Source organism: Mustela lutreola, chromosome 7 (assembly GCF_030435805.1).
Source record: "Mustela lutreola isolate mMusLut2 chromosome 7, mMusLut2.pri, whole genome shotgun sequence".
Classification (NCBI taxonomy): domain Eukaryota; kingdom Metazoa; phylum Chordata; class Mammalia; order Carnivora; family Mustelidae; genus Mustela; species Mustela lutreola.
Genome location: NC_081296.1, coordinates 118,068,291 through 118,095,043, shown reverse-complemented (window position 1 = coordinate 118,095,043; position 26,753 = coordinate 118,068,291). Strand labels below are relative to the sequence as shown.

Genomic DNA, 26,753 nt, shown 5'->3' with positions numbered 1-26,753 from the left:
CAGCCTCAGGAGTTAGGTCACCAGGCAACTCAGAACCTCCCCCATACTTCTCCAGCTCACCCCTCCCCCACACCCCAGTCCATGACCAGGGAATGCTAAGGGCTGAGCTGAGGGAGTGATGTGTGAGAGGGTCTGCCCTACCCACAGTCAGAAAGGCCTATAGCCTTGGGGGTTAAGAGTAATAATGTAGGAGGCTTGACACAAGATCTTGCACCAAGCAAGGTAAATATTTACTTTTTTTATCCAGGATATGCAGATTTTGAAGTAAGAAGAAATTTCACAAGGACTCCACCACGTTGACAGAAAGAGCATACAAACAGAATCTTACAAATTTTTTAAAATGTATTTTAAACTTTTCATTATGGAACAACAAATCATTTCACCCATAAATATTCCAGTAAATTACTCTAAAATTTCTCCAAATTTTAGAGCGGTAGTTCTGAACCCACACCAAATTTGCCTTCAGGAGACATTGGCTATGTCTAAAGATGCTACTGATCGTCCTACCTTGGGAGAGGGGTGTGCGATGGGCGTGTGGTGAGTCCAATTCAGGGATAGGGCTGAACACCTACAAGACCTGGGAGAGCTTCCCACAACAAAGGATTATTTGAGACAACATGGAGGACCTAGTGAGTATTATGCTCAGTGAAATAAGTCAGACTAAGAAAGACAAATACCATGGGATTTCACTCATAAGTAAAATGAATGAACAGCGTGAATAAACAACAGCATGAGTAAACAAAAAGCAGAATCAGATCTATAAAACCCTGAGAACAGACTGATGGTGGCCAGAGGGGAGGGGTGTGGGGGATGGGCAAAATGGGCGAAGAGGAATGGGAGGTACCAGCTTCCAGTTATGGGATGAGTAAGTCACTGGGATGAAAGATAATGACACTGTCATAGCATTGTATGGTGACAGATGGTACTTATACCTGTGGTGAGCATAGCATAATGTATAATTGGGCCAAGTCCTGTCATACACCTGAAACTAACGTCACATTGTAGGTCAACTATACTAAAAATTATTTGGCCCAAAATAACAATAGTGCTAAGGGTGAAAAACAATGTTTTAGATGCTAAAAGTTAAGAGCACTTCAAATATATAACTACAATATTATGAGCATGCATAAAAATAAGTAGTTCCATAATATCAACTATCCAATTAATATTAAAATTTCCTGGGTTGTCTTATAAATTTTTTAAAACTTTTTGTTTAGATCAAGATCCAAATCAGGTTCATACATTGCAATTGGTTGATACATTTCTCAGGTCTCTTTTAATCTGTAGGTGGCCATCCCTCTTTTTTTTTTTTTTCCTTTGCAATTTATTTATTATAAAGTGAAAAATTTTTTTAAAGATTTTATTTATTTATTTACAGACAGAGATCACAAGTAGGCAGAGAGGCAGGCAGAGAGAGAGGGAGGAAGCAGGCTCCCTGCCGAACAGAGAGCCTGATGCAGGGCTCGATCCCAGGACCCTGAGACCATGACCTGAGCCAGAAGCAGAGGCTTTAACCCACTGAGCCACCCAGGCACCCCAAAGTGAAATGTTTTAATTACAAAAGAATTAATGAATACATTGTGCTATCAAAAATGAAACATCACAGATAATGCTAAAATTCCGTTTGCAGTTATTCCAATCCTTATCCTTCCCCAAAGAATAATTAATTTTTCAAAACAATGTATCAGTGAAGATTATGTTTCAGAAGACAAACAAAACAATAACAATAACAAAATATTCAAATATACTTATTTTCCAGGAAAACAAGCCCCAAGGTAGGCAGTCCAGGGCTAATCCGACAGTTCCGTAAAGTTTTAGGCTCCATTTAGCTCTTTGCTCTACCTCATCCTCATGGACCAAGATGGCTAATGGAAGGCCAGCCCTCTTATCTGCTTTCCAGGCAGCAGGATGGAAACTTGGTGAAGAAGGGCCTATCTCTCTGTATGAGTTTACTAGGGCTGCTGTAACAAACTGCCACAAACGGAGTGGCTTACACGACAGAAATTTATTTATTGTCTCGGTCTGTAAGTCAAAAATTTGAAATTAAGTTGTCAGCAGGGTCGGTTCTTTCTGAGGACTCTAAAGAAAATCTATTCCTTGCCTCTCCCCTTTCTACTGGTAATTTGCCAGCAATCTTTGATGTTCCTAATGTCATAAAAGCATCACCGCTTTCTCTGCCTTGTGTGTCTGTGTTCTGTGTGTCTGTGTTCTCTTTTTATAAGGACACCATTCATATTGTATTATGCCCCCCAAGACCTTATCTTAACTAATTACATCTGCAAAGACCCTATTTCCAAGTAAGTTCATACTTTTAGATACTAAGGATTAGGGCTTCAACATATGCATGGGGGTTGAGGGAGGTGCCATTCAATTCCTAATATACTCCCATAAGATGTTACAGAAGTCTCTGACCTCTATTTGCTTATATGTCTTTGGGCCAGAACTTACTCATGGCCACAGGTCTCTGCCAGACCTGCTTGGGAAGCTAGGCTTTAGTTGAGCACATGGCAATCTCCACAGATGTCAGTTTTCTGTTATGGAAAAGAAAGGGGAAATGGATGTCAAGGCAACAGCTAGAAAGCTGCCATGGAATTTATCCTACCATACCTTTCTCTGTGGTTTGAAAAAATATCTGTGTGCCTTTTGGTAGACACTTAACTGTTGGATTCCTCATTCAGAAAGCTCTACCTCTTGCAGAGCATGCAGTAGGAGCCTGGCCTGTCTAGAGCTTCATGCTTTTATCTATAAACCTCAGGACACCCTGGAAGCAGAGACAGGCTTAATGTAAGCCTCGGGGGCCCCTCGCTGGCACAAGGCCCTTTCAAGGTCCCACTTCTAATTTGGGGTTTGAAGCTTTGCATCCTTCTTCTGTAAAAAGGTCTCTAAAAATGTGCAAGTCTCAGATCTTGGATCTGCTCCCTCCTATATGGTAGGAGCTATTATCCTCATTTTATAGATGAGGAACTTGAAGCACAGAGAGGGTAAGCATTTTGTCTGGAGTCACAAAGCCATAGTGGAGTTGAGTTTTAAACCAAGGTCTGCCTAGTTCCAAAATTAGGCCATTTCTCCAATGCCTTGCCCACCAAGAGATGCCGAAAGCACCCCCAGATGCTTTTTCCAGGGTGGATCTTCAGCCACAGCCCCATCGGGGTGTTTGCATTGCCCAAGAGCTGGTTGCTGACCTATCCACAGAGGCTGCTGCTCGGGCAAATTCTCCAAGAGAGGGGAAAAGCATCTCTGGTGGAAGAAGTCTCTGAGCTCGGGTCTATCATTAGGAGCACATTTGCAGTCATTTCCTTGGCTTGTTGCCACAAGCTAAGTGACTTACAATAAATGTATTCTCTCCCGGTTCTGGAGGACAGAAGTCCGAAATCGAAGTGTTGGCCAGGCTCCACTCCCTTCGAAAGCCCTAGAGAAGAATCGTGCCTTGTGGGGACTTCTTGGCGTCTCCGTTCTCTTACAGGGACACTGTGCTTTGGGTTAGGGTCCCCCAGGGTAATCCAGGATGATTTCTTCTCAAGATCCTTCATTTAATTGCATCTGTATGAACTTCTTTTCCAAGTAATGTCACATGTACAGGTTCTGGGATGTGAGTGTGTCTTCTGGGGGCCACTTCAACCCACCACACACCTCATCCCAGAGCAGCAGAATATCATCTCTAGGACTAGGGAAGCAGCAGAAAAACATGGGCATATGTACAGTGTCCTTCTAGTTCATTTTCGTGCAATGGTGAAAGTTTCGTGGTAGAACTGTGGGGACAAAGTTCCTAGCTTGGGGAAAGCATCGGTGGACCTAATTGCCCAGGACCTGCTTCAAGTCAGAGAAACCCCAAGGTTTCCTACCAGATTGTGCCAACTGTGGGCATGTGGATGCCAAGCTTCTTGAGTAGAATGGGAAGTCGTGCTGGCATGTTTTTCTGTTTACTCTCCACTTTAGAGACGTTCCCTGTGAAATGAATTTTAAATTCAGAAGCCAAGTCAGGAGGGGCACAGGAAGACAGAAGGAATGAGAGATTCATTTCCAATCAAGCTGTGAGTTCCATGGCCTCCCTTCTTTTTGAAGAGCAAGGTGTTAGCTAGGGGGACTGGCAGATGCCAGATTGGGGAGCTGGGAGGCAGAACTCGTTTCAGACCCGGACCTGCCACTGTGTCCTTCAACTGATTCAAATTCAGTTTCTGCAGGTATTTACCAAGAGCACGCAGGGCACTGGGTTAGCCTTATTTTCCACCAGCCCCACAACTGACTAGGGATATTACTTTCTCCACTTCCAGATGAGACGCAGATTCAGTGAAATTAAATGTTTCACCCACGATCATACAGCCATAGGTGGCACGGAGCATAGAATGTGTCTTGATTCTTAACTAGGTGCTCTTTCCACCATGGCACAATGCAGAAACTTCCCTCTTACCGGCCGGCTCCCATCCTGGTGAGGGGATAGAGCTGGGAGCAGACCCGTCTCCCACCCACCAGAGCTTGAGCTCCCCCCACCTGAAGGCAGAGCAGTCTGCCTGACGGAGGAGGAGGCGTGTCATCAGCATTCCTGAGGCTCTCCAGGACAAGCAGCAGAGACAGGCTCATTAAAGTCTGCAGCATGCCCAGAAGCCTCTGCGCCCCCCCCCCCCACCGAGTTGTTTCCTGTGTATTCTCTGTGCCTGATGGTACATATTCTTCACGTTTATGTGGCCCGATACAGTGCTCCGTGAGCACAAGGTATCAGGGAGCCAATTTTCCCAACCACGCAGCTCCAGGGCGACCAGGAGGCATCGCTATTGTAATTTATGAGGGACCAGTATGGGCAATCAATAGGCGCCCCACAGGTTATTAAAGAAGAGAAAGATGGCCCAGGAGACCCTGTTTACTAACAGGGAAATGGTCTCCTGGCAGCTTCTGGCACATGGCCTGGGAGAGATTTACATTTCCTTTTCAGTCCAGAAACCCGGGCCTTCCCTTCTTGACTCAAACCTGAGAACAGGGGGCTGGTGGAGGCACAGGCTGATAGAGCCCTTCCCCCATACTGTCATCCTGGGGGGCCGGGGGAGTGGAGGAGGTGTCAGGGTGAGGACCATCCCAAGGCTTATTAAGTCCCTTTGTGTTTGGAGGCTCCAGAGGATAGCATTCCCCGGGGCAGGGTTGAGACTTAGGGAGTGGGAGTGGGAGGATGGCCATGGGGTCAGGCCAATGATGCAAAAAGAAACAGGCAGCTCCCACCAGGCTGCCTGGAGGGAAGTCCCGGTCAGCCTTGCACAGCTCCAGACAACTCTTATTTGCTTCTTTTGCCTTCTCTCTCGGTTCTTGGTCCTTTGATTTCAGGAATCTGTAATTGGTTTGCGGCTTTCTTCACTTCTTAACAGTTTTCAAGGAGGAGGACTGGTTGGATTTAAAATTAAAACGGTAACAAGCACTGGCTTTTTTGGGTACAGGGGAAAGAAGTACCTCTCTCCAGTCCACTTTCTGGAAGGCAGGCTGGTATAACGGGGCAGTTCACAAGCTTTTTCATCTCGGGACCATTTGACACCCTTAAAATTTGTGTAGGTTATGTCTCTCAGTGGAAAATGTTTGTTAAAATGTTTTGCTAATTAATTAAAAATATCAAAAATAAATCCATGGCATGTTAACATAAATAACATATTTTTACATAATATAAATAACAGAAATATTTTCATTTTAAAAAACCTTTCAAAATTAAAAAAAAATTAGTGGGAAGAGTAACTATGTTTGATATTTTTGCAAATTTTTTATATGTCTGCCTTAACAGAAGGTAACTGGATTCCTATATCTGCTCTTGAAGTCAATGGCTTGCAAAATGTTGTTTTGGTTGACATGTATGAAGAAAATCTGGCTTTACACAGACATGTAGCTGGAAAAATAGAGTATTTATTAGTCTTTTTGAATAATTGTGCATATTCTCTTTTGATACTGCGCCAACTATAGCAAGTTTCTTAAAGGTTAGTTGAAAAATGAAATCTGAAATCATATCAATGAACTTTTTATATTCTCTTACATTAAAATCCATTGGTTTATTATGTACTTTGATTGGATCTTTTACCCATGTATGGATGGGTAATATCATGCATTGGTCATTGGAAAAAGCTGGTTTATTGAGTTATACAGATATTCCAGATTTTCACATATTTCATTATACAATATTTTTAAAAAATCACATTCATTAATATCACCATCCATCTCATTAGAAAAGTCCTTAAATATTAGGAAGCTATCAAGTTCCACAGTAACAGATACAAGTTTTCCAAAATTCTCATTTTCCCTTGCAAGTTCAAATTTTATCACTGGCAACAAATACTATCAGTTGTTTTCCTCAAAGGGACAGACTCCTTTTGTTCATTTAGAAACAATGTCTTTTGAATACCCCGTCTGAAAAAGCATTCTTTGTCATTTAGTCTTTGAAGAGAAGGAAAGAGAGAAAGAAAGAAAAGAAAAGAAAAGGAGAAAGAGAGAAAGAAAGAAAGGGAGAGAGAAAGAGAGGGAGGGAGGAAGGAAGGAAAAAAAAAAAAGAGAAGAAAGACGCTTCATGAAAAAAATGGCTGGACTCCCAGGTTTATTGACTGCGTACATTTCCTAGGGATAACCATCATACCTTGGAATGCACTGAAAGTATTTATGCACACTCTCTCTCCATTTTGTTACACAGACTATTTGAAAAGTGTCGGTATTTAATAAGACTAATCATTTTTACTGCTTCATCAAGGGTATTCTTAAATGAAACTGGCGTTGTTTTTTATTGCAAGTGCGAGGCAATGATGTCTAATATGCCTTGGCGCCTGCCTTGATTCATGCCCAGAAGCCAGGAGTTTTACCCACCATTGCTTTCGTACCTTCTGTCAAATGTCAACAGGGGGTCAAAGGAAAAACGATCAAACGGAGACCTTCATAACTTCATGAACCGCTCCTGAGTGTTGCTGGGATCTCAGGAGTCTATGGACCCTACTTTGAGAACAGCAAGTGTAAATGTTAGAGACTTCTTACCCCAGCTTTGCCTTGGGCTGGCTCTGTCTTCAGCAAGTCATTTTCCTCCAGTGTCTCGGTCTCCGTATTTGCAACATGAAGCAGGTCGGATTAAATAATCTCCATCACGTCACTGTCATTTTCGGAGGACTTTGGGGCACTGAGCAATCTTTATCATTGACTCCTTATCATTATTATTGCCTCTTTGTTTCCCGTATGGCCTGTTCTTTCTGCTGTGCTGCTGTCCAGATATACAGGCATGTGTTCTCTTCCTATCCTTCCACAGAGGAGAGGGCAACTGGCTCTCCTCAGGCAGGTGTTTTCTTCAGGAGGATGAACTGAATACTTCACCTCTACTCTCAGGGAGAAGAAATGTGGACGTCAGAGACAGGCTATTTGAATGCTGTACCATTTGTCATGAATGGTTCTGGAAGACGCATTGTTGGCTAATAAAGAGGGAGGCTCTTTAACATGAAATCTAGGCCAGGAAAATAGGAGCCAAGCCATAGTAATATGAGACATATACAGTTTTATGAAACTTGGCCCAACAGAGGTACAGCTCCTAGTTTCCTTCACCTTTTGTAAAGATTTGGAATAAGTATTTGAGCCTTTTAATAAAAGAGTGGCATAAGCCACTCTCCAAGTACAGTACGCATTTGGTCTGGAGAGGACAGGTGCATCCATGTGGCAAAAGCTCTTAAAACTGACCTCCTCCTGACCAAATCACCAGGTTAACGGATGCTCTCTGTTCCCTCCATAAAATTCATTGTGCCCACGGCTTGCCAGACCTTCAACTAGCGAAGGCACTTGCAGGTGCTCTCGGGCACTCTCGGGTGACCTCGGGTAAGCTCGAGTACTCTCGGATGCTCTCGGGTGATCTCGGGCGCTCTCGGGTGCTTCTGTTCCCACAAATTGAGCTGAGAGCTCACAAGGGTTCAGTGCCATTTACTCCCAAACACACTTCTGCCCGTTGTCCTTGCCATTCTGATTATGTAATTTAATTGTTGTGAAAACCAATAAAATGTGAGTACAAAGAAAGAGGTTTTTTGTTCCTCTGTAAACTGACATTTGATGTTTTGGAAAAGCTTGATAATGACTTGTCCTTATGACTTGTCCTTTTGTCCTAACAACAAAAAAATCTCGTTGAAGTGGCACGGGAAAGACTGGGAAAGGGGGGATCATACACATTTTACCATGATTGGATACTTGGATTGCCTTGGGTCTTTAAATTCTTCCTCTACTTCAGAGAAATCTGAACTGGAACTTACAGAAGATTCCAATAGAATATAAGCTCCACGAGCGTGGAGACTTCCCCAGCACCTAAAATATGCCAGGCACCTAGAAAGAACACAGTAAGTATTCAAAGGATAAACGGATTGTGAGTATAGTTGATACAAGAAAGATAGGACAAAACTCCAATTAATAGAGGCCTGCACCAAGAAACAATTTTTTTTTTTAATGGTGCCTGAACATACCTGTATATGCTTTAAGTTACAATAAGAAGTCTAAGGTATGTTTCTCACGGTTGCTCTTTAAATAATATTTTACATTAATGGACCATCTACTGTGTTGATCACATTAGAGACAAGGGCTTTGCCTGTGATTGGAAGCAGGGAAGTGCCTTGGCTATCGAATAGATAGTTCCTCCCCAGGGCCAACCACTAGAGCAGATCAGGAGATCTTAATGCCAACTTCCCTGAACTCCCTTCTCTAGAAGGTAGCTAGGAAAATCTGCTCTGGTTCAGAAAGGAGGAGATCTGATAGGAGGCAGACTGCATCCCTGGACAGGCATTGAATGTCCTGTAGGCACAGACCAGAAGGAGAGGCCATCCCTTCGACACTTCTCTGTGCCCCCTGAGTAGGAATGATGGTAACAAATGGCTCCCTCACTTCAGTCTATGTTTGAAGGTTCTTTAGATATGGAATCAGAGAACCTGGGTTCATATTTCTTTTTTAATAATTTTGTAGCCTTGGGACACCTGGGTGGCTCAGTGGGTTAAAGCTTCTGCCTTCAGCTCAGGTCATGATCCCAGGGTCCTGGGATCAAGCCCCGCATCGGGCTCTCTGCTCAGCAGGGAGCCTGCTTCCCCCTCTCTCTCTGCCTGCCTCTTTGCCTACTTTCTCTCTCTGTCAAATAAATAAATAAAATCTTAAAATAAACAAATAAATAAACTTTTTTAAAAAAATAATAATTCTGTAGCCTTGAACTAGTTAGTGTACTTCTCTAAGCTAAAATTTCCCAACTGGTGGGCAAGGAATGGGTTTATAGGTGATGAGATACCGCTCTTCTCAAGGCTCAGAATAGGCAGGGAAGCCCTAGGACAGCCAGCATCTCTGAGCTTGTCACCTCTGATGCCAACAGCCTCATCCATGTTCCATGGTGAGATATAGGTATGGGTACAGACACAGAAATAGATTTATGTATATATAGATGCATTTTTTTTTTCAGTTTCCCGTGTGTATCACCGTATGGAATAGGTCGGAGGCACCGAGAATCGCTGCCCGAGCTCCTCAACTAATAAATCCGGCCCTGTCTTTGTCAGCAGGTTGTGTGAGGATCACATGAGACATAAGTGTAAAATGCTTCAAGAGCAATTGGTAGACACACCGACAGCTGGCACTGTAACAGAAGCACAAAGAATTTGAACCCATGTTACCAGCTCTAGTTTCCTTAGCAGATTCTTTTTTTTTTTTTTTTTTAAGATTTTGTTTACCTATTTGAGAGAGAGAGAGAGAGCGCCGAAGCAGCAGCAGCAGGAGAGGGAAAAGCAGACTCCCCTCTGAGCAGGGAGTCCGACTCGAGACTTGATCTCAGAACTCCAGGATCAGGACCTGAGTCGAAAGCAGATGCTTAACCAACTGAGCCACCCCCGCACAGTCCTTACCAGGTTCTTGAATCAATGGAGAAACAAGAAAAAGTTGGCATATCAAGTTCAAATCACTACCCTTATCTCTGATAAATCTATGTTAGCAAGTGTAGCTCTAGGCAGGTAAGCTCCCTACCACTGAACTCCAACAGCGGCCAATTTACCCAGTAGGTCACTCTGGGAAACCACATCCCTTCCCAGTGGGGGAACCTTTGTCCCTAGAAATGCAGAGCAGAAAACACATCCCTGGGGGCAACTTACTCCCAAAAGAAAGCCAAGAGGTGGGGACTGGTAATGTTTCTTCTTCCAAATTTGCGGATCAGCTATGTCATTCCACCTCCCCTGGGAAGGGGTATGTAAAGGAATGAAGGAAAGGCAGGAGTGTTGCACCAACAGAGCTCCTCCCATGGGGAAGAATGCACACCAGAAGGCCCGTTTTGAGATGTGAGAGGAGACTGTAGTCTGCTTTGCCTGCTGTTTCCTGGCAAACATGGTCTGAGGCACTAGACCAATGCCTCACTACCCGCTTCCTGGGTACAGAGAAACAGGAAGTGGGTGCCCATGTTTGCTAGGGCAGGCCCTGAAGATGGTTTCCTAATCCCTGCCAGGTTGTCTCTGTAAGGTAAGGACTGTGTTTGTTTGAATCATGTCTTTAATAGTTCACGTAACTGAGCTATCAACTCACAAAGGCAGGGACTAAGAACGTCACTCACCTGTGTATCTGCAGTTGCCAGCCCATTCTAGATGCCTGGCAAGGACTAAAAGATTGAGGAAAGAACAAAGGAACGGGTGACACAGCACAAGAGGTAGTATACTCAATACATGTCTTAGATGAGACTGTGTGACCTTCACCTGCCCTGTTCCCCTTGACCAATGACTTCTCCTTACTACTTTCAGCTATGTTCAGACATTGCACCTGTTTCCATGTCATCAGTAGCTTCTGCTAATATTGAAAATCCCTTGAGGACTTCCCACCTATGAAAAAAACTCCTGTGATAACTAACAAAAAGGCAATTTGGAGGAGAGAGAATTTTCAAAATTCTTGAAGACAACATGTGATTTTTTAAAAAACACTTCACCTGATGAGCTCTCGGTCCAATGCATGGCAGTGAAGTTGTATACATGACAAAGTCTTTCCATGTTGACAAGGGGGCACCACTGATAACTAAGTATGTGACTGGGCTCCTTCTCATGTAGCAGAGGATAAACGTTTCCTAAGTTCTTGTAATGTGCTGAATGATAGCCCCCAAGTTCATAAGTTGAAGTCCTAACCTCAATGTATGAATTACCTCAGACATCTACCTCAGAAAGTAACAGTATTTGGAGATACATTTCTAAAGAGCTGATTAAGGTAAAAAGAGGACATTAGGATGAGCTCTAATCTAATATGGTGTCTTTAGAAGAGGAAATTTGGATACATAGAGACATCAGACACGTGCACTCACAGAGGAAGACCACGCGAGGACACAGCAAAGCGCCCATCTGCAAGATAAGGAGAGAGGCTTCAGGAAAAACACCAAGCCTGTCTGCATCTTGATCTTGGACTTTGAACCTCCAGAAATGTGAGAAAATAAATTTGTTTTAATAAATAAATAAATTTGTTTAAATAAATTTGTTGTTTAGGCTACCTAGTCTTTCATTATTTTATTATCATTGCCCTAGCAAACTCATACAACCTTTATTGCAGAATTCTTCATTGTGGTGTTACCAAAAAGATGGGTTGGTGCAACACATCTAGGGACTCACTGGGCACTGGGTAATGGGGATTGCACAAGAAATGACAATGGGCAGATAACACAAGCAATCAGCTTATGCTAGAAGGAAGAGGTTGGCAAGACTTCAGAAATCTAAGGAAACCGGACACCCCTGGACACCTGTAGCTAAATTTTCTTACCCCTTAAAATTATTGCTTTTACCTTCTCTCTGCTCTGCCTGCCTTCCCTCCACTCTTCCCTATAGCCACTTCCCCTACCGCCACCACACCTATGCTCTCCAGCAGGCTTTTTGACATCCATCTCTCCCAGCCTTTGCTTAATAAGAAATAAAATGGCTGTTTGTTTTGTTTGTTTTTTTGTTTGTTTGTTGGCCATGTTTGTTTGGAAGGCCATGAGATCTTTAAGCAGATTTCCCCAACTGAAAGTCAGGCAAATTTAAAAACCTGTTTGGGAGGGTAGGATTTTCAACTTGGCCTCTCCCATCAGGGAATATGAAAAGCAGACAGTTCAGCAGAGGTATCAGGAAGGGTTTCTATTAGGAGGGAAAACCACACACAGGGCTCGGCTGGGAGTCTACTCATCTCTAGGGCGCGAAGGAGCACAGCAGACAGGGCTCCGGGAGGACCACCCATCTGGAAGGAGCCATGAGCGCAGCTTCCTGGATTGTGGGCAGGAGCCTGTCTCTAGTTACAAGGAGCCATGCTGTTGGCCCCCTCCCATAACTCCAAGGACTGGGCTCTGCAAGATCTAGAGTTAAGTCACTTCCCTCCTCGGGATCTAAACTGTAAAAATTTCTGTTTCCCAAACTGTGAGATAAGATTAGAGGAGATTAGTCACTTTCCACTGTTTTTAAGTGTGAAAGAACGACTTGGACAAAATCTTGTATATAAGTTTATATTAAAAACAAACAAATGTGTGGCTGGCCTTGTTCAGGGCTGGGGCCATGGGAGGGGGGGAGGGGATGCCCCAGAAGCCCCCACCTGTTCTCCCTTTGCCCAACCCCTCCACTGCTGCCTGCTCTAGGAAGCAACCAAGGACTCCCAGGAGATTTCCTTGGCTGAAACAGATGTGATGATCTCTAGGACTGGTGTGCGGGGAAATGTCTCACAATAGTCTGGGAGTAGGGGCTGCTGATTTGTAGAGTTTGCTGATTTCTGTGGTGTAAATATTACCACCATGGCTGCACTCAAGTCACCAATGTCACATCACTGAACGCAGAGCCAGACCTGCTAAGTAACATAGCATGAGCTAAAGTAATTAGGAAGCAATGAGTTTTGAGTATTTAGTAGTTTCACTTTTAAAATTATTTATTTAATTGTAAGTTTATATGATGCAATTTTTGATAATGGCTGTGTTAGCAATTGGCTTGCAAAATTCCAGAAAATTTAACAATCCATTGTTACCAGTTAGGACGAGTCAGCTCTAGGATACCACTATCTAAGATCTTTTTAGCACCAACATTCTAAATCTTGAAACTAAAGAAGCCGTTTGAAGCTGGGAAGGGCTAAGTGGAATAATCCTAGGGATTTGGAAAGTGTGCTCAGGAGGGGGCAGAAAAACATGTTTTCAGTGTAATATCCAGCACAGAGCACAGTACTTAAAAATAGATGGCCATCCAGTGAATGGTGATGCAGTGAGCAAATGGGGCAATGACCCAACCCACACACAATAGGCTTTGTACTTTGAGTTATTTTTCAACCAGTAGTGGAGTGGGTTTATATTCATCCACCCATGTTATGTCATCCAGCCTTCCATGGGACAGGTGGCACTGACCGTGGCCAAGAAGTATCAGCAGTGCACTAAGTTAATGAGGTCTCAGAGAGCCTACAACAGGAACGTCATGTGATATACAAGCTGGTCACGGCCAACCATCCAGGCATGTCCAGAGGCCTACATGGGTTCTGCACAGACTTCCAGGCGGTCATAGTCACTCTTGGATGGGTCTGATCTTATCATAAGTATCTTGCTGTTCTTCCTGGTTACTATCTCCCTGCAGATTAGTAGTTAATCTAAACTTTTGTTCTTCAGTTCTTCCCAGAGTCTTTGAAAATAGCACAGGTTAAAGAGTTAAGAGCCTGGATTCTGATGGAACCAAAATTCTAGTTTTGTCACTTAACTAATTGTGTGACTTTGGGCAACTGCTTAACTTCTCTGTATTCCAATTTCATTCTAGATAAAATGTAGGTGATAATAGTATCTACTTCAGAGCATTATTGGGGGGATGCCTTGGTGGCTCAGTTGGTTAAACATCTACCTTCGGCTCAGGTCATGATCCCAGGGTGGTGGGATAGAGTCCCACATCAGGATCCCAGCTCAGTGCAGAGCCTATTTCTCCTTACACCTGATTCTCTTTGCTTGTGTGCTCCCTTTCTCTCTCTTTCTCTCTGACAAATAAATACATAAAATATTTCCCAAAAAAACCATTATTGGGAAGATCAAATTAGTTTCATATATATAAAGTACTTAGAACAATATTTGGCACATAGAATACACTACTTAAATTTTAGTTATTATTAGTTATTATATTATTATTACATATAATATATAATACATGTACTTATATATAATTATTACATATAATAATAGATGCACTAAATGAATGAATACAGGTGAACAAATCATGGGAAAGTAGGGCCTGAATGAATGTGCAGAGATTCTTCTGGAAAACAAATGCCTAGTATCCATTATAGTAATTATAATAAATAATAGCAGTAACCTTAGCTAGCATTTATTGTGCGTTTAAAATGTAATTTATAAGCATTATTTCGTTAATTCCTCATAAAAATTCTAATAGGAAGGAACTGCCTTTAGCTGTATTACACAGATAAGAAAACCCAGACTTGTAGAAGAGCACGAAACTTGCCCAAGATCACGTGGTTAGTTAGTGACTCAAAACCAGGTCTTTTCCACAAGAGACTCTTAATCTCACAAAACAAACTAAAGGTTGCCGGGGCAGGGAGGTAGGGAGATGGTGGTTGGGTTATGGACATTGGGGAGGGCATGTGCTATGGTGAGCGCTGTGAAGTGTGTAAACCTGGCGATTCACAGACCTGTACCCCTGGGGCTAATAATATATTATATGTTTATTAAAAAAACAAAACAAAACATGTCTTTTGACTCCAGAGCTTGACCTCTTAACCACTTAACCCTTCAGCCAGCTCCTAACATCCAGCCCCTATGCCTTCCCTCTTCAGTACTGCATCCCACTCCTATCTTTCTTCCCACCCACCCCTCCATGTCTTCTCCTATCCCTTCAGGTCTGTCCAAGACTTCCATCCTTTCTGAAGACTTCCCAGACTCTTCCCCTTAGTATGATGCTCCCAGGGCTTCCGTATACAGTGTGCCCTTCGCTCTCTACTGCCTGTGGCTGTTACCTTAGACTCTATCTGTATCACACAAGTAACTGTGTAGAGATTTTGCTAGATCCAGGCTGAATTCATGCCCAAGCTAAGACGTGTCCTAAGCCCCATGACACAGCCAATCCCTACTGAACGCTGCCCTGTCTATGAATCAGGGTTCCCCAGAAACTACACTCTACCTGCTAGCTCTAGTATCAGGGACTGTAAAATGGGAAGGATGATCACACCCAGCTCTAACCAGCACCCTTGACTTCTTCCCAGTCACTGGCTCAGTGGTGCAGAGAGAAGGGTGGAGAGCTGAAGTCAGCTATGAAACAGACAGAGGGGCACCTGGGTGGCATAGTCGGTAAGTGTCTGACTCTTGATCTCAGCTCAGGTTGGATTTTAGCTCAGGTCTTGATCTCAGAGTCATGAGTTCAAGCCCCAGGTTGGGCTCCACACCCACTTGAAAAAAAAAAAAGGGGGCAGAAAGAAAAGAAAAAGACAAACAATAAAGATGATCCAGCTCTACCCTCAAGATGCCTACTGCCTGCTCACAGGTGCAAATTCCCTTTAAGAGCCTCTACAGATGACCTCACAAGAGCACACAAAGGTAGTACAGAGTGCAGAGAAGTGCTGAGGGGACAGGAAATTCAAAGGAGTGCTCAGAATGCAGTGGAACTCTTCAGGGAGAGTTTTCTAGAGATAGTGAGTAGATTTTATAAAAATTAAAAATGATATTTTCTTGGTACAAATGCAATGCATGCTCATGACAAACAAATCAGAAAATACAGACTAGCAAAGAAAGGAAATTTTTTAAAAACCCACCTACAATCTCGCCCACCCAAAGACGGCTTCTATTAACACCCTCAACACCTTGACAACCAGATTTTGCAGGAGGCAATGCACAGAGCTGAAACACAGGTTGTAATGTGTGTGTGTGTGTGTGTGTGTGTGTGTGTGTGGCTGAGGGGTGGAGCAAGATGCCAGGAGACAGTCCTGGCATTTGAGTCTATGCTGGAGAGTAAGTGCTAAGAGATCTAGGATTGGGAAGTAGAGGTTTGAAGAACAGGACTAACAGGAGATTGCTCAGACCAGCAGAGATTTGAAGCAGGAAGTAGTAGCTAGGAGCCTAGCTGAACAGTGGCCCAATTAAAATAATAGTAAGAGCAGTAACCGTGAGCATGTGTTGAGTGCTTCCCCTGTGCGTGGTATTGTGCTAAACACTTCACATTCCATCATCTTATATGATCCTCACAGCCATGCTATGAGTAGATACTCTATCCCTGTTTTATGGTGGGTAAGCAGTTTGCCCAAACTCACCAACCCATACGCCAATCTTTCTTACAGTGTGCTTTATAGGTTTCCTGCATCGGAATGCCCTGAGGTGTTTGGTAGGCCAATCAAGACAACAGGAGTCAAAAAAACCCACACATATTTGCTCTGGGGGTTTGATTGAGGTTTATCTTCAGACTGAAATACTTCTGGTTGGAAAGTCACAAATGAGCATGCCCAGAAGATACCTAAAAACTGGGAAATGCTGTCTTCTGAGTAACCCGCAGTCTCACTGCCTTCCAGAGATGCTCTGAGGATGACAGTAAGACCAAGGAAGGGCCCAAGATCTGGGTGCTGTGGGCTCTACACACCTTTCTTGTCCTTGGGTTAATTATCTAGCAGCTACCAAGCCTCGAGAGAGCCTTCTGCAGGAAGTAAGGCAGCAACAAGACAGTGCATTCCATGATTCAAAACCAACCAGAGGGAACAATCAGGATCAAGGGGCAGACCCAGGACTGGGAGATTCGGATGGTAAGGGAGGCCTGGGAACAAAGAGCCCTGCACCCTTTTGCTCTCCCCTTCCATCTTCACACTACGGTAGCCAAGTTCCCTGAGTTCTAACCTCCGGGCTCTTATCTGTTAATTCAGGGAGTTGGCTTTTATGGTCTCAAAGTCCCTTTCAGCTATAGGTGGGAAGATACTATCTAAATCCAGCTTGTACTTCTGCTGCCCTTGTTTACCTGGGAGCAAGTCCAGAAGCCCTGGGGTCCCCTAGCCAGCTGGAGGGTGGTAACAGATGCCAGCTGACCCACACCACTGAGGCCATAAGAAAGGACCTTCACCAAGGAGGCTGGGGAAGACCATGAGTGGGCCCAGCCCTGGGCAACATACCAGCAATGCCTAAAACAAGTCAAAGACCTTTCCTGTACATTATCTCCATTTATCCTTATCACTTCCTGGTGGGTTAACATTTATCATAGCCCCATGTGTGACCACAGGGCAGAGACGGAATGCTAGCGGAATGAAAATATATTTTCAAGAACACTCAGGAAAGAGGCAGCTGGGAAGAGGCAGCTGGTAGCCAGGCTTTCAATTCTGGACTGGGAGGCAGGTTTTACAAGCTACCTGGAAAGTTTCCCCCACAGTGCTCAGGATCCACCTTCTTTCTCTTTGTCCCACTCTCATTGGTTGGGCTCGCTGCCACTCAGCACAGAGCCAGCCCTCTATTGGGCTGAGTTCTCTCCTGTCACCTCCGAAGTATCCGTGATGAGATAATTGCCATATTAATAAATTCACTGTATTTTTCCATTGCCTTCTCATTTCACTGCTAGTCAGACTTTGTTTTTTCTTGCCTGGGAATTCTTACAGGACTGAAAGCAGAAGCTGCTTGAAGCTAATAGATCTTCCTGTCTTGGTAGAATCCCTGGCTCATTGAGGAGATGATGCAGACACCCTGAGGGAGAAGGGGGATGGAGGAGGGAGGGCTTTGAAGGACAAGGAAAGAGAAAGAGGTATGCTCAGAGACCAGAAAGTTAGAAAACAACTCTGTGAGAACAGAATCCATCAGAGTCTTGGGTAAGGGTCAGATCTCAGAGGATACCAGGCCTTAGGCATTGGGTTTCCAGCATCAACAAAGATCCCTGGACCCCAAAGTCAGACTCAGAAACCTTAAAATCACCAAATGCAATGAGACCTGAGGCAAAAAATAAATAAATAAATTCAGTGTGGACTACCAGCTGGTGAGCGGGTGGGATGCCGCTACACTTTTGCCCAATTGGGCACAATTTTTCAGGGGTTTGAGCTCCCAGAATGATAGATTATCTGCCCACTGAACAGGATTGGGGGCTCAGAGTCAGATTTACTTTGATTAAAGGGTAAAAGTAGAGGAATACAATATTCCTAGCTCAGCTGGTTTATAAAGTAAGAGTCACACCTGACATGTCTAGAAGCATGAATGACCCCATCGTTCTGGTGCCACCAGCCTGTGACGATACCAGTTATATCTCCTTAATACCCAAATCTTATTAGCTCTAAGCTCTCCTCAGCTGGTGCAAGAATTCCAGTCCAATGCTCAGTTGGTTAGGATGCTTTAGCCACAAGTCATAGAAAACCCAGATTCAATCGTACAAGGCAATCCATCTATCACTAATGGGAATTCCAGAAGTTGTGGGCTCCAGGTGTAGTACAATGAGCAGCTTGAAGTGCTGAGGACACAGGTTGTCTTCATCTCTGTGCTTTTCTGTCCTCAAAATGTTGTCTTTGTCCTGTAGTAGTTCCCTTTGTAGTAATAAGATGTTTTCACCAGACGCAATAACATCTCGAGGAAGAAAAGGACACTCTTCCTGGACAAGAAAAGGACACTGCTTCCTTCTTAGAAGCACAGAAACTTTCCAAAAGTCCCCAGTAGAATTCCATTCATGTCTCATTGGCCAGAATTAGGTACATGCCTGTTCTTAAACCAATCTCTGACAAGGAGAATGGAGTTGCTGTGGCTGGCTTGAAGGGAAGCTGAAGAGTTCATCACAAAGAACACTGATACTTTCCAACTCTCAAATACAGACTTGCTCACCATAAGGTCACACAGACACTCCCCTCCACATGGTTGGGTTCCCGTCCTTCTTTTTTTATGTTAAATGCTTTCTCAGGGACCCTACTACCATCTCCTAGAGAGTGGAAGTCTCTCGGATTTTCTTATCTAATTTGGAATCTCAAATGCAAATTGTGCTACAGCTTTTTTTTCCAGGGGATTCTTTGGCTGAAACTGCTCCTTAGAGGAACAACTCCTTAGAGGAACACCTTTTGCCAGACAAAGCCAACTTTTGCATGGATTGGCCCAACCAAGACCTCCATCATGTGGTTGCTTCCAGCTTGTACCCCAGACCTCGTCCTGTCTTCTGTGCCCAGGAGAGTCAAGCTGGGCCACCAGCAAAGCATGCTACATAAGCCATGGCAGCTACACTGGGAAAAGACTAGATATGCTCCTTTTCTCAGAAAAAGGTTGTAAATATGGCATCATGATTTCCCCTTTACATTATTTAGCACATTGATATTAACTCCATTTTACATTAGAGGGAAAAGATATGGAGTGGCAAAGTAGCGTGCCACTCAGCTAGTCAAGCAGCAGAGCCAGGAACATCCTTCTTTAAGAGACTGGCAGAGGAGAGGGAGAAGCAGGCTCCCTGCTGAGCCAGGAGCCTGATGAGGGGCTCGATCTCAGGACCCTGGTATCATGACCTGAGCTGAAGGCAGATGCTTAACTGACTGAGTCACCCAGATGCCCCAGCCATGAACATTCTTTCTTTTTTTTTTTTTAAAGATTTTATTTATTTATTTGACACAGAGAGAGAGATCACAAGTAGGCAGAGAGGCAGGCGGGGGGGTGGGGTGGGAAGCAGGCTCCCCGCTGAGCAGAGAGCCCGATGCAGGACTCAATCCCAGGACCCTGAGATCATGACCCCAGCCAAAGGCAGAGGCTTTAACCCACTGAGCCACCCAGGTGCCTGCCATGAACATTCTTATACAAGTCTTTTTGTGGACATATGTTTTTATTTCTCTTAGGTAGATGCCTAGAAATTGAATTGTTTGTTCAGAATAGGTGCATGAGCTTCTCTAACTATGAGAAACTGGCAAACTATTTTCCAAAATAATGTATGAGTGTTCCAGTTGCTTCACAACCTCATCAACATTTGGTGTTGTCAGTCTTTTATTTTTAGCTATTCTAGTGGGTGTATATTTGTTTCAATTTGCATTTCCCTGCTGGCTAGTGATGCTGAGCCATTTTTGATGTGCTTACCAGCTATTTGTATATCTTCTTTTATGAAGTATCTGCACATTCTCTTTAAACTATGTTACCTTTTTCTTATTAAGTTGTAGAAATGCTTTCTATTTTATTGATAACCATTCTTTGTTTTGCAAATAGTTTCTCCCAGTCTATGGTCTGCCTATTCATTTTTCTTAAAGGTACAGAAATTTATAATTTCATGTGATCTAATAGATTGATATTTTCTTTCATAGTTATTGTTTTCTGCAAGTTGTCCAAAACAACCTTTTACTACTCAAAGGTTGTGAAAATATTCTCCTATTTATCCTTCTGGAAGCTTTATGGTTTATCTTTTACATTTAGGTCTATGATCTCTCTCAAATTAGTGTCTGTGTATGCTATGAAGTACAGGTCAAATTCATGTTTTTAATATGGAAATCCTGTTCCAGCATCATTTGTTGAAAAGTCAACACATCCCATAGAAGTGAGTTGGCCAGGGCATCTGGATGGCTCAGTGGGTTAAGCCTCTGCCTTTGGCTCAGGTCAAGATCTCAGGGTCCTGGGATCAAGCCCTGAATCAGGCTCTCTGCTTAGTGGGGAGCCTGCTTCCCCACCTCGCTCTGCCTGCCTCTCTGCCTACTTGTGATTTCTCTCTCTGTCAAAAAAATAAATAAAACTTTAAAAAAGAAGTGAGTTGTCCATGCTGTCTAAAAATTACTTTTTCAATATTGCATTAGTTATTCTATACTTGATCTTAGCCAAAAGGCCAAGAAGTGATGTTATAGTTATTCTAGATGCTTTGCTTTCTTACACATTTTAGAGCCAATTTACACACACACACACACACACACACACACAAACCTACTAGGACTTTGGGATTTCACTGAGCTAGGCAGGTATAAAACGAAACAACTAGTTTCCTTCCTATGTAAAGAAAAACCCAATTCTTGCCTACTATGTCTTTCTTCCCTGTGAGTCTACTTTAGACAGAACACTTCACTTCTGATACTTCTTTTCACCAAATGTATAGGGGTTTCCCCCCGACAAATAACAAGCAAGTCTTGGATACAAGCTGAGTATCCTACAATTTAACTCAATTCTGACACTACCTGCCTGGAGATAGCATTCTGGTAAGGGCTCCGGCCTACAAGACTAGCCCCCATACCCCCTTCATAGGAGGAAGCCCATCAAAGCCTGGGCTTCTTAATAACGGCGACGAATTTGGAGCCTCCAAAGACCCCTTCCTCGGGTTAGATTAATTTGCTAGAGCAGCTACTAGAACTCAGTGAAACATTTACTTACATTTACCAGTTTATTAAAGGTTACAATAAAGAAGACGGATGAATAGCCAGATGGAAAGAGTCTTAACACGAGGTCAGAGAGGATGTTGAGTGCAGAAGCTTCTGCCTCTGTGGAGTTGGGGTGAACCACCCTCCTGGTGTGAATGTATTGGCCAGCCTAGAAGCTCTCTAAACTCCATACTCTTGGGATTTTATAGAGTCTTCCTCACATAAGCAGGATCAATCATTAACTCCATTTCTAGCCTCTCCCCTCTCAGCAGGACAAGGGGTAGGGCTCAAAATCCAAGCTTGTAATCATGGCTTGGTATTTCTGGTTATGAGGCCCCATCCCAGAGGCCACTCAGAATTGCCTCATCAGAACAGATGATGCTCCTAGTTTTCTTATCACTTAGGAAATTACAAGTGTTTTAGAAGTTCCATGCCAGGAACCAGGATGAACTCCAAATATATATTTCTTATTATAAAGCACAACATGCTTCAACTTCAATATGCTTCTCTGCTGGTGTACAAATCCTCTCTAGCTTCTTTTTTGTCACAAAAGAGAAGGATCCCTCCACATTTTGAGGGTTAACTTCTCTGCCAAACTTTTGATTTCCTCTCAGTCTGGCTCTTCTTTTCCTCCTGAATTAAATTTTAAAGACCTTTAGCACCTGCTCCACCCCTACATTCCCCTCCAGAATTCTCTCCAATCACATACATATAACTGCTGCCTTCCCTTCTCACATGTCTGCTCATTTCTTTAATCCTTGTAGTAGAGGGTCCACCTTCTATCAGTTTCCAGACCTTCTCAGTTATGAATAAACTTCAATTTACCAGACCCAGTACCTCATCCATCCTCCGCTTCTCCTCTCTGTGGTGCTGTGCTCAGGTGACTTTTTCTGTCTCCTTGGTGAAACTCTCTTTTCTGTGACTCTTTTTCAATCCTGTATAGCCATTCCTACCATTGTTTGGTGGCCTCAAGAGAGACTAGAATTCATCTAATATTCCCAACTTCATACCTGCAAATCTGAAAAATCATCATTTTTCTGGTCAAAATAGAATATTTCTCCCTTGCTTGACCTGCAGCAGTTCCTCCAATTTGAAGGAGATCCTATCTTTTCTCACCTTCTCAGAGATCTCTCTCTAACAATTGGCTTTATGTGTTCTTGAATCTTAAACCTCTTCTTTTCTGCTCCTTTTTCTAAACATCGTGAAAACATCATCTCCATCTCTCTCTCTCTCTCTCTTTATTTTTTTTCCATTTCCTTTTACACCCAGTACACAGGGAAACTTTCTAGGAGTTGTGTGTACCCATTGTCTTCCCTTACATCCTTTCTGGTCACTCCTCAGTTCTCTGAAATGTGACCTTTGCTCCCAATGTGTCAGTAAAAAACCTCACCAAGGCTACCAATGACCGCGTTTCCAAAATCCCTTGGAACTTTATGGTCCCTTGACTTCTTCTTGATAGCACTGACATTGTTCACGACTTCCTCCTTCTCCTGCATCCCCTCACCATGACTGCTTCCTCCCCACACCATGGATAAGCCTCTCCTTCGGATTCTGTCCTGAGTTTCCTTCTTTTCTCATTTTCCCTGAGTGATTTCACCTATCTCTTACTCCACGAATATTTATTGAGCACCCACTGTGAGTCAGGCACTGATCTAAACCCTAAAGATACTACAAGTGCCTACTCTCATGGACTTGACAGTTGCCAATGGTCTCAATTCCATCCAGATCCTGATGACACGTAAATTGGCCTCCAGTCCAGATCTCTCTCTTTTGTCTCCTTGGTCTGCTTGGCTATTCCACATACACCTCAGTATTTCCAGAACTAAAATTTCCATCTTCAGCCCACCTCCAGACCAGCTCTCCTCTTACTATCTCAGTTACACAAGCCACAAAGTGTTCATCATCTTTGTTCACCATCTTTGAGTCTTCATTTTCCAAACTTTTGGAAAAAGTTGGGATTTTATGAAGTCTTCCTCCATAAGGAATACAGATTAATACAGATTTGCCAAAGCAGTCATTGGAATCAGTAACCAAGTCCTGATAATTATCTTCTAATCCTCTGAGATGCCTCTGGAATCCATCCAGCCATGGGGCTCTTCATGCCCCATACTATTGTTCTAGTTTAGGCCAACATCCCCCAACATCCCCATTGATCCCCCAACAGGTCCCTCCAGTTTTGATCATTTCACCCTACCCCATCTTCATTCCATTGTCTACACTGTGGCCATAGTCATTTTCTAAGATAACTCTGATCACAAGACCACCCTGCTTCAAATTCCTTGTTGCCTTTAAAACAGAAGCCAATCCCTTTAACGGGGCCCAGAGGGTTGCTGCCTACCTTTCCATCCCTTCTCTCCCCACTACCCTCTTCATTCTTAACCTTCCTGCCACACAGACTTTCTCTCCCAGTGCCTGGGTATGCCACGCTCCCTCATACCTCTGAACCTTTGGAAGTGCTCCTCCCCTAGCCTGAAACACTTTTCCACTGGAGCTTCTCTTCTCACTCAGCTAACTGCTACCTACCTCAGCCTCAGCTTAAACCCTACTTCTAGAACACTTTCCTTAAAATCTCTAGTCTGTACATCAGTGCCACCCCGTCCTATCCACCATTGTATGATTTTCTGATTTCTGTTATTATTCTTTGTGCCCTTCCCCTCATTAGACTTTAACCAAAAGGAAGGCCACTACATGGTCTATACATGTCACTCTTGCTGTGTTGTTACATTCCAACTTTTAGAAAGTTCCAATTAATACAGATTTGTCAAATGAATGAATAATTTCTTGCCCTTCTTCTGCTTTCTAATACAGATATTGTTTAAGATTCATGTCTCTGGGCTTTACTCAGTTTCATTCTGTATCATTGATTCCTAGGCTTCAGTGATCAGGTCTGTGTGAAGAAGTCTCCAGTCTACCACAGTCTGGATATCTCTGAGCACCAAGTCTGCATTTCCAACATGATGCTAGACATTCATGCCTGTAAGTTTTTTTCACCACCTCAAGTAAAAGCTATAAAAACACTAAAAGCATGCAAGGATATGTATTCAAGGATATGTAATGCAACACTGTCTATAATATTGAAAAACTGTAAACAACCCAAATGCCCATCAAAAGAGAATTGGGTAAATAAATTCCAATACTACTATAAAGCCTTAGAAGGACTAAAAAGATTTATATACTGACATGAAAAGATGTCCTTGATATACTCTTAAGTAAAAAAGCAGGTTTCAGAATGATAAATATAGTTTGGTTTCATCTTATTCAATCATTCAGCATGCATATATTGAACATCTACTACTTGCCAGTTTCTAGTCCAGGTGCTGGGAATGTGCAGAGAACAAGGCAAGATCCTTGTTTTCACAGAGCTTTCTAGACAGATGATAAGCCAATTACATATATGTGAAATGTCAGGTAATGGAAAGTGCTATGAAGAAATAGCATTGGGGTGCCTGGCTGGCTCAGTCAATAGAGCATGCCAATTCTTCATCTCTGGATCGTGAGTTCAAGCCCCACATTGGACATGGAGCCTACTTTTAAAAAAGAAAGAAAGAAACAGCATTATGAGATGTGCTATTTTAGGTAGGTGGTCAGAGAAGGCCTTTCTGAAATAGTGACAGTTGAACAGAAACTTGAATAAAGTGAGGATGGGAATCTTGTGAATATTTGGGGAAAGGACATTCCAATCAGAAGGATCAGCCATCAAAAAGCCTGTTGTAGTAGCAAATTCAGCTGGCTTTAGAAGCAGCAAGGAGACCTGTGCAGCTGGGACAAAGTAAGGGGAGCAGAGAGGTGGGACATGGGGCCATATAGTTCACCTGGGGAGGGGCCATATAGTTCACATGGCAGGGGCTCTAGAGTCCACTGTAAATGTGATGGAAAGGCAGTCTTTGGAGATTTGTCTGTTACAACATGTTGGTGTTTCACTGAAAAAAGTTGGAAAAATATATACCAACTATTTTTTTTTAAAGATTTTATTTATTTACTCGACAGAGATCACAAGTAGGCAGAGAGGCAGGCAAAGAGAAAGAGGGGGAAGCAGGCTCTCCGCCAAGCGGCGAGCCCGATGCGGGGCTCGATCCCAGGACCCTGGGATCATGACCCGAGCCGAAGGCAGAGGCTTTAGCCCACTGAGCCACCCAGACACCCCAATATATACCAACCCTTATCAGAAAATAGCTCCATATATGGGATTACAGGAGACTTTTTTTGAACTCTACACTTTTGTTGTGTTTAAATGTTTTATAGTGAGTGTGTATTCATTTGGTAATCAGAAAGGGAAAAAATGATTTTAAAAACGTGTGCATACCCTTGACTCACCAACTCCCTTTCAAGAAAAACATCCTTTAAAAAAATTAAATTCTTGAAAATGTGTGTATAAGGATGTTCATTATAGTGTTATATACCAAAAATCAGAACTAACTTAAATGTTCAACAATAGGGAATTGACAGAAGAATTTATGGGAAATTGTACAATGAAATCATAGAAGTCCTGACAAAGTCTGTCAGAGAGTATCACCCTAGGCTCAAAGCCTAGTTCAATTCTCAACTCTGAAACCTTTTCTGGACACACCTGCCTAAAATGATCTCTTCCTTCTTGAACTTGATTTGTGCCTATTGTCTATTGCACTCCGCTGGCCCTTACCCCACATACTATTCCATTATGGAACAACAAATTTAGTTCACACTTGGCTCACCATAAGCTTTGCTAATGGAAGGAGAGCCGGCAGAACAATTCCAGACAATAGATAATTCATTCCTTTGTAAATGCATCACAACATTTCTTTTGCAGTAGATTCACCATTCTAATTAGCTTTCCTTATGCTAATATTAAAAGTAATGAGCTTATCCAAACACATACACAGGTGGCAATGGCAAAAGACCCCGAAAAAGTCTGAAAAAGAAAGTTCCCCTGGGTAGCCCCCAAGGTGGACAATAAGCACTGGGGTCCTAAGGGTCTTCAGGGCCCTTCCCCTACACAATCACTAAGTCCCTTTTCCTGAGAGACCCGAGTACATCCCTCTCCTCGGGCCTCTGGGGCCCCTGCTCTGGGCTTGCAAGGCTGGGAGCTACCTGAGTTCAGTTCTGAGTCCCTGTGAGCACACACTTCTCCTGGCCCTGAGGCAGTGAAGCAGCAGTCCCTTGATGAGTCACTGGGGCTGTCTTCCTCCCAGTCCAATCTGCTGGCCTCACCGCTGATTCAGCAGCTCCCACAGAGGCCAGTTCACCTCCCTTCCACCCGCCTCATGGTTGTCTCCTCTGGAAGGGGCAGGATGTCCTTAGAGAGAAAGGGACCACACTAACTCACTTTTCCCACAGCCATCCTAAACTGTCTTTCTTTTGTGTGACATGAGGGCTCGCTGGGGAAGCCTCTTCCTCCCAGCAGCCCTGAGAGGCAGGCAGGGTTTTCTACCAAGTGGGGCATTTGAGGGGGTCTGGAGTAATTCCCCTCTTTCCTACCAAATCCTCTCTCTGCAAGCTGAGTACTCATCAATGACGCAGGAGTTAACCAAAGGAGGACATATTTAGTACTGCTAAGTGCTGACACTGGT

At 43.4% G+C, this 26,753-nt stretch overlaps 1 long non-coding RNA gene and 1 pseudogene across 1 annotated transcript in view; both read right to left on the bottom strand.

Annotated features, from left to right (window-relative positions):
* Nucleotides 1-263: 263 nt before the first annotated feature.
* The window catches only part of LOC131836697 (uncharacterized), a 40,258-nt gene continuing 13,768 nt past the window's right edge, over nt 264-26,753 (bottom strand). Inside the window, exons 2-3 of the long non-coding RNA XR_009355720.1 lie at nt 6,985-7,316; nt 264-3,945 (exon numbers count right to left, since the gene is read on the bottom strand). This is a non-coding gene — a long non-coding RNA (uncharacterized LOC131836697). The remainder of the gene's footprint in view (nt 3,946-6,984; nt 7,317-26,753) is intronic.
* On the bottom strand, nt 20,563-20,696 carry LOC131837321 (U2 spliceosomal RNA; annotated as a pseudogene).